Source organism: Cibotium barometz, chromosome 18 (genome assembly GCF_041138505.1).
Source record: "Cibotium barometz isolate CiBa-2024 chromosome 18, ASM4113850v1, whole genome shotgun sequence".
NCBI lineage: Eukaryota > Viridiplantae > Streptophyta > Polypodiopsida > Cyatheales > Cibotiaceae > Cibotium > Cibotium barometz.
Genome location: NC_141063.1, coordinates 17,880,048 through 17,889,579, shown reverse-complemented (window position 1 = coordinate 17,889,579; position 9,532 = coordinate 17,880,048).

Below are 9,532 nucleotides of genomic sequence, written 5' to 3'. Positions count from 1 at the left end.
GTGGCACTTCTGAAGTTGAATTCCAGGTGATTGAGTTTCGGGAAAAGGACATTTCTTCCATTCTGAAACTTCCCATATCCTGGGCTTGACCCTGTTATCTCTTAGGTGGTGGAAGGTTGGAATCACCTTCTGGAACTAAAAACCTTTTGAAAGGTGATGGTGCTGGCTTTGGTGGAACCTTGATATCAAAGGCCTTGGAGAAATCCTTCGCCATCCGCACTACTTTGGCCGTGGAAACTGGCTTGGCGTTCTTCACCAAAATACTCAAAGCTTTGTTCAGTCCCCAAATGAACCTGGCCATCAGCTGTTCTTCATTTAGCGGTGGTGAGTATTTGAGGACGAGAGCAAACGCTTGGTGATATACTTCAATAGTTCTGCTCCCGTGGGTTAACTCTAAGAATTCGTTCATCTTTGTTTCCAAAGGCCGCGAGGACAGAACCTTGTCCTTAGGTAAATTTTGAGATCATTCCATGTCTGGGTATTCCGATCTAGACGGTTTGTCTCACAATGGTTTTTCCATGCCACTCTGGCTGTTTCTACTGTCTTCAGCCTTGCAAGAGCCATTTTTCTCTTCTTATTGTACTCGGTGACATCAAAGTACTCTTCCATTGCTTTGATCCACTTCTCCACAGCCTCGCCCAAGTTTTCCCCTTCACACTTAAAAGGTCCAGGCTGCGAACTATGAAGAGTTTTACAAACATCCAAGTCGAGCTCTTCCTCATCGAGTTGGGGGTTATCATTTCTACCACCACGACGACCTCGATCCATGTTCCTATCAATACAAAAAATCTTGTTAAGTCCCTTTATTTATGATTCAAATCTGATTTTTGATTCATTTGATTCTGGGGTTCTTTAGATAGGTCGGCTCCCCACAGAATCGTGGGATAAAGATACTCGCATTATCAAATAACAATTTATTCATATCTTTAATATAATAATGGTCTATTAGACTGAAATTTCCATCTGAACAGTACTCCATGGGGGATTTCAATTTTATAGATTTTTAAATTGTCATCCCTTAACTTGATCCACTGGGTCAAGAGTTAATAGTAGCAATCTGTCACCAGCACAATCTAGTAATCTCATAGTGATTCGCTGAAGTCATTATCGTCATTCTAGTTATGAACATCAACACAAGGACTCGTCCCATTCATCCTCATTGTGGTTTTGCTCAGTTTATCGCTTTTCAACCAAAAATTCAAGAATCATCATTTTTTAATCAGAATCCAATTCAACTCATCAGTTCTCAATCAAAATTTAAAATCATATCAACCACATTCGAATTCATCATCTGGATAGCATTTTAGCTTATAATTTCAAGATCTTAGATTTCTTCGCATTATATACTGCCAGTAAAGAGCTGCAGTTATACCCTCGGTATATACGGGTAGTCATGGTCCTTGGAACTATAAGGTAAATACCATCATGTCTAGGCCTCAAGCAAGTCAGGGATTCCATACAATTGCAGTACTTCCATCTGAAGACCCAATTATCAAATTAAGAATTTCATTCTGAATATCAATTTGTATGAGTTTCATCACACAATTCCAACCTTTTACTGCTACTTCATAAATTTATGACATTTTTGGCTTCTTGGTTGCTCCACTTTAGCCAATTTGCTCTGATACCAGCTGTGAGATCCCTGTCCCCCAGCGCGCGAATTCAGGGGGTGCTAGCAGTGGAAGTAGCACTTCTTGCGTGGGGCAGGGTCCGACACTCAGAGCCTCACCCATGGATATCCAGAAAAGAGACTAATCCATCGGTTCTTCCAAAACCAAACCCGAAAAAAACTTCCCTTGCCCGAAAAGCACAGGTGATTCCTCCTGGATAACTTTTCTCTAACGTAGTCAAAAGCCTTATCTAACAGAACTGATCTGACCAAACCCATAAGTCCCATAGTCAGATCAGGGAAAAGATTGCACTTGGATCATAGAGACCAACGCTTTTTTTCTCATTGAGAGACAGAGCCGTTGATTCTTTTCCATAGAACAATTTTTGTCTAGGATTTACTTCATCTATCGTACCATAACAGAATTGAGTTTCAATTTAGGGATCCATCAGTCCAGCTGCCCAACCACTGTAGTGATGGGATCCAATTAAGAATTTGGTTAGGTTTTGTCCCGGGTACCAGGGAAAGAGTTCCCAAGACCCCTAGCCAGATATTCATGCAAACTTAAAACTAGTCACACCACTTACACACCCAATATGAAATTGCCTTTTTCTCAGCATCATCTATCTTTAAAAACAATCATTTAATGAAACCATTGTCTCATTGAGCATAATCCTCAAAATCTCCGGTTCAATCCTTATTTCCAATCATTCCTTCATCGGTGTATCTATGGCATCATTGGCAACTAGAACGCTCACCACACCTGACCACTCAGGGGCCTTTTAGATAGATAGTTCCTAGCTCATAGTAACCGGCAATATATTCACATATCAAAATGGAAACTCCATTGAAGATCAGCAAGATCAACCAACGGATCCATATTAAAGAGCCATGGACTCATCTGTTGAGGACCAGCAAGGTCAATCAACCAGATCCATGCCTGAATTCAAAAAACAACTCTTACTCCTTGTTCCAATATCTTCCCCGACGCATGTGTGGGTATCTTCGGCGACCCAGAGCCCGAGCACCGTATGGTCAGCACTCTCCTCACATTCTCATCACCTCTATTCACATCACATGCATCCATCCATTCATTCCCATCTATCTGATTCACATCACATCTCATCACATCTATCCACATCACATTCTCATCACTTCCATTCATATCACATCCATCCATCCATCCATTCACATCTATCTGATTCTCATCACATCTCATCTCATCTATTCTCATCACATTCGTTTAAACATAGAATTAAAGAGAATTCTTAATTTTAATATAAAGATTCTTTATGCATCTATTTATGCATAAAATCAACTTCAATGGGAATAACACTTTTGAAATAAAAAATAATTCTTTTATGCATCTTTCTATGCATAAATTCAATTTTAATGGGAATAACACTTTTGAAATAAAAAAATTATTCTTTTATGCATCTTTCTATGCATAAATTCAATTTTAATTGGAATGACACTTTTGGAATAAAAATAAATCTTTTAGAATGCTCAAATGGAAGGAATTACTTTTTTAGAATAACCTAATGCTAGACTTTAGTTCCACAAAATTTAAATTTTTTTTGCCATAACCTCCTTTGTATGGCTGACCATTTCTCAATTTTAACATTCAATTTATGACTTGAATTAATCCAATTTGAATTCTAATATCTCTAATCTACTCCATTTTTCAAAAATCAAGAGAGTAAACAATGAAAAGAGTTTAATAAATCTTTTAACTAAACTTTCTAGGATTAAGAAGGGCTGAATTGTAAAGAAGAGAAGGGGGTGGCCTTTCCATCAAGGCATAGCATCAGATTTTAATTCAAACATACAAAGCATAAAATTTAAGAAAACCATAGATTTAAAATTCACAATAAGTAAGAATTAAGCTTACATGGAACTTGTAAGCTTTCCTTTGGCTTGAGGGATTGAGGGTTCTACTCTTGTTTGCAACAAGAGTGGCCACCAGTTCTTTTGGAGAGGATTTAGTAAAAAACAATTGAATTATCAATTGAATTCAATGTATTTGACTCAGGAGAGGAGTAGAGTAACAGTGCATAAACACTATTAACCTTTTACAAAGGAGGGGCTTCTATTTATAGGAAAAATTGAGCCTTTAACCAAGCAAACTGATTCTAGAATTTTCCAGATCAGTTTGGTCAATTTTTGACCATTTTTGGGTCAGTTTAGCTCACTTGTTGGATCTAGTTAAAACAAGAGAGAGGAGAGATGAAAATATCTCATTATTTTGTGAGTTTAAAACTCATCCACACATGTGAAATAGTGCCTCCTTCATGAGGGGAATTCCCCACACTGAGGTGTCAAAAATGCATCATTTCCTCTAAATATCTCTTCTTTTTTAAATAATCAACCTTGTCCTTAGTCAACTCTTCATCTTATGTGAGTATTTACTCATTTTTGGTGGATTTTTCTTTTATTCTTCAATTTATCTCCTCCCTACATTTGGATTAATCTTGTTGGTCCATAGGAACCTTAATCCAAAATTTTTAAAAAATCTGGACCCTTAGGCTAAGGTCCTTTTTACCTATTTTCAATTTATTCCAATTGCACACTGGAAAGTTCTTTTTGAATTTTTGTTTCAGGGGAAATCATTTTAATAAGAAGGGATATTTTTTCAAACTTGTCAGCCCTTTCCCCTTCCCCTTTCCCTTTGATACTGGATTTTGGCTCGTCAGCCTCGTAAAGTGGTGGCCTTCTGGCTGCTTGTGGAGGCCACATCTTGGCTTGATTCCAACTAAGGAGTTGAAGAAAGCCTCTGTGCACTCAGGAACGTACATGTGATTTTTGAATTTTTTCTTTCTCTGCCGTCGCGGCATTGCGCTACAAGCAGGCCGGTGCACTTTCTCTGCAGAGCTAGAGGTCGTATGCGCATATGCCTGCTGTGGTACATCCTAAGCCACATTAGCTGAGGGCTTTTGAAGCTCTAAGCCTCACGGGTCTACAGCTCGATTTTCTACTGCAATGGAGGCGTAAAACGTGCGTGGGAGGCAAAAGACCAGGCGACTACTGGTTTTTTCCATGGAAGCATGCATAAAAGCTTCAAAATTATGCTTTTTCTTGCTCTAATCCTCTCCACTTTGCTCTACTCACCTAAGTAATCTTGTGAGGGCTTGTTGCTGATCCTACTCTTGATTTTGAAATAGTGGCCAACCACATGAGGCATTCATAAGTCTCATTCATCAAAATGTCATCAAGCTTCCTCATCATCTTCAAGTTCACAAAGCCTTCAAAGTGTGCTTATGAGCACTAATAGTGTTGATTAACACTAATGAGACTTTTAATCCAACAAAGGGGAGTTATTCCAAAGTGTTTTTAAACACTAAGAGTGTTCTTAAACACTAATGGTGAATCTAATCACCAATATAAGTGTCATTAGATGCTAAAAATGTGCTCTTAAGTACTAATCATGTTTTTAAACACTAATGGTGATCTTAATCACCAAACAAAGTGTTCCTTAACACTAATGAAGTTAATCTCCATCAAAATTACTGTTTGGGCACAAACCCTAAGTGCTAAACCATAAAATTTACCATCTTAATCTCCTATTTATGCAACATCCTTGGCTTGATTAAGGGTTGTTGCACTCTCATAAGCCTTTCTCTTTCTAATTAAGCCTAAATATCATACATTTCTGGTTTTTTCTTCTTCAAAAATCAGCCCATTACTCTCTAATAACCTCCTTCAATACCCAATGTCAAAGGAAAACACCCAAATCAAGAAGTTCTCGGAGAGGGCTTCCACACTTGGCAAGTCCTTGTCAAGTACAAGATGATGTCCAAAGGTTTTTGGCCATTCATCTCTGGCACTAAGGTTATTGATCGAACTAAGGATGAAGATATTGAAGATGATGAGAGCCATCATCATGCTTCATCTTGATGAGACTCTCATTCACCCCCCATGTGGACCAGCTTCCGACTGCAAAGGAGAAATGGGATGAGCTTGATAAGCTCTATGGAGCTCGTGGTAAGAATTCCAAGATCTCACTCAAAATTAAATTTTTCAGCTTGGAACTCAAAGAGGGAGACATCATTGGAGCCTTCATCTCTCACTTGAAGGGCCTTATGGCTCAACTTGCATCAGTGAATGCGAGAATGGATGAAGATGATGCAGTGGCTATTTTGCTAAACACAGTCAAGAAGGTGTACCCCACCTTAGTCACCACCCTCCTGAAGAACATACCTAATCCCACCCTCGAAGGAGTCATTCAATCTTGTCTTGATGAAGAAAAGAGGCCAAAGGGAGGAGCTGAATCTTCAAATGCAACCACTTCATCGACGAATATCGAACAAGCCTTGTCACATCAAGTGGTCAAAGTAAGATGTGCCCATTGCAAAAAGGTGGGTCATTTGGCAAATAATTGTTGGATCAAATATCCCAACAAAATGAAATGTAACAAGTGTAAACAAACGGGACATATCACTTCTAAATGTCCTAACAAAGAGTCAGAGGCTAACTTTGTATCAATCTCTAGCTCCTCTGAGCACCTGTTTTAAAATGTAACAACACCTATATTCCTAAACCTTGTACGCTTAATGTTATAAAGGTAACCTATGTCCAATACCACCTATTCCAATTCTTTCATAGTTGGTATTGAGGGAGGGTATTAAAAGACTAAGGTCATGTAAAAGGGTAGGAGAAAGGTGTGTGTGTGAAGGGACTTAAGGTCCACTAGCTCACCTATTTAAAGGTGGAGCTAGAAGGCTTTTATGTATTGAGCAAGAAGCCTAGTTGTATTTGAGCAACTTAATAAGCAAGATATTTTCTTGTATTTTGTGAGTCCCTCTCCTCCACATACTTGATCTAGCATGAGCACCACGAATTCTAACAGTTAATTAATTTAAGCTTGTTTTTATGTTAAGAAAATTCATATTTATTCATTTTTAGATGAAAGAGAGCTCAGGATAGAACTCATATAATTATTTTCATATGGCAGTAATATTTGGATATTTTTTAAATAAACAAGATGCTTAGATGCAATTATGCTTATATTTATGCATTAATAATTTTTATATTAAAAGAGAAAGTCCCACCATATTTTTATGTAATTATGTTTATGCATAAATTTGATAATGCAACAAGAGGAATTTTTATCATATTCTATGCACAAACATTTTAATGCTAAAAGAAGGATTTTTGTTACATTTTTGAATATACATTCATAGTATGTGCATGCATAAATATCTAGACGTCAAAAAGATGAATTTTCACGATATTCTATGTATAAAAATTTAAAATATTAAAAGAGAAATTTTGTTATATTTTAAATAGGTATATTCATAGTATGTATATACATGGATATTTTTATTTGTCAAAAGTGGAATTTTCATTGTATCTTTAAATAGGAATATGCATAATTAATTTTGTTATCAAAAAGAGAAATTTTGTTATATTTTAAATAGGTATATTCATAGTATGTACATACATGGATATTTTTATTTATCAAAAGTGAAATTTTCATTGTATCTTTAAATAGGAATATGCATAATTAATTTTGGTATCAAAAAGAGAAAGTTTCATCATATTTCTATGTAGATAATTATGGCATGTTGATGCCTAGGTTCAAATGGAGAAAAGAATAATCAAGAATATTTCTATATCAATATTTTAATAAAATGATGTATGCATATTTATTAAAGAGTCATTTAGAAAAAGAAATATCCTTGTTAAATTCCATTATTCATAAGTAGAATTATTTATAGTTCTATTATGTCCTGGACCAAGGAAGAAGGAATTTTCATATTATTAGATGTTTACCCTTATTAGAAATCACGGTTATTTTATGAAATATCTTTAGGAAATAAATCTAGGAATAAATTCAAGTAATTCTGTGCTAGACCATGACCACGTGAGAAAGGTAGGTTAGTAAGATGCCTACCCATATCTTGAATCATAAATTAAGCCAAGACTTATGACCATTCCCAATTCTTCAGTTTACGAAGAAGGGATAACTGTCTGATTTATAGAATGTTCCCTAAGACCTGAAATCGTCTAGAAATAAGTTAGAAATTCATTTTAAATTGTAATTAACGGATGGATCACCTGAGATACGAGATTCATAATTTTCATTGAGAAAGTCTGGGTTTTGAAAAAAAGGGTCTTGTGAAATCCACACTAGAGATGTTTTCTCGTGAAATGGCTTTTTCGTGAGAGGAAATCAAACTCAATGGAAAAATCTTACTTGCATAGAAACTCTATTTTTGTAAAGGACTGTCTTATGCCAGAATGCTAGAGGAAGCATTTGGTTTATTGTTTAAAGGAGAGTTTACGTTACAACAGCTGGCGGGGGAGTCATTGAAGGACGTCTCTCGCGCGGCAAAGTCTGCTAAGGTCTTGACCAGCCTTGGTACGGTTAAAAATGGTGTGCTTCCAGTACAATGGGTGAGGGCCGACGAAGCTGTCCCTGAGTGAAATGCTAGGACACCTAAGGAGGATCCTAGAGGGTTCTGACCAAGCGATGCACGGGCTCGCGGGCTGCTAGGACACCCATGCGTATGTCGAGGGAGATCTTCATGGATTGGCGAGAAATTTATTTAAGTGAACTGGAAACCATGAAATTGGATCTCGTTGGTTGAATAGTTGGTCTTCAATGAAGAGTCCGGATAACACTTGATTGTAAAACAATGGAAATGGAATACTGAGGATTATGATGAAAACACTATGGCTTTATTGCAGTTATGTCTTAAAAATAGATGAATATGAAAAAAAGGCAATTTCATATTGGGTGTATAAGTGGTGTGTCTATTTAATATATTTACATGAGTGCCGGCTAGGGGGCTTGGGAACTCTTTCCCATGGTACCCGGGACCAAACACAACCAAATTTTTATAAAGAGAGATCCCACCAATACAGTGGTTGGGCGGTTGGCTAACCCATGGTCCGCTGGATCGGTGGATTCCTACAATAAAGTTCAGTTATATTTAAATTATGATAGTTGAAGTAGGTCACAGGGTAATTCTTGTTCTATGGGAAAGAATCAACGGTTGTGCCTGATCACTTCAGGGCAAAAAAGCGATGATCTCTATGAACCAAGTGCAAGTCCCTCCTTGATTCGGCCATGTGACCCGCGGGTTCGGTCGAATTACAAAGAATAGTTAAGGCTCTTGACCTCGTTAGATAAATTATCGTTAGAAGATTTTCCTAGAGGAATCGCCCGTGCTTACTGGGTGAGGAAAGTTTTTTTGGTCTCGATTTTGGAAGAATAGCCGGACTAGTCCCTTGCCCGGATATCCTGAGACGAGGCCCCGAATGGAAAGCTCTGCCTTGCGCAAGAGGTTGCTACTTCCGCTGCTAGTACTCTTGAGTTCAACATTTCAAAACTGTTAGAAGACTACAAATGTAAGAAGAGAAGAGAAAATGAAGTACCTCTAAATAAAACGCAACCATTAATGTCAATGAGAAAGAACCAAACCACCTGAGTAAACATTACTCAAATGCTTGTGATGCAGAAAAGACTTCAGCAGAGCAGTAGAACCTAATCACATATATAACTAGAGTCACTAGACATTATTAGGCCAAAAAATTAAAACCAACGATTGAATCAAAGTAGAAAGTAAATGTAAGAGTTGAGTTACTAATGGAGCTAGAGCAGGTAGTTCTTGTATCTTGTGAAGCACATACGCTCGGGCTTCACGACCTGTGTGATGAGGGGTGGACTAACCTGGACTTCATCTGGTGTACTATCCATGGCTCCGTGCACAATTGGGTCGCTCATACCTAGTGCAATGGTTATGTCCACGGAAATTGAATCGTGGGTGTGTTTGGTGATGCGCCAACAAAGGACTGACAAAAGCATTTAAGGATAGGCATCGATCCATTTTCGAGGATGTTGATGTTCTGACACCACTCATATGTTCTTAGCACTACAAGAAGCTCGGGTAATAACGAGGTAGTCGATGTTAATGGAGG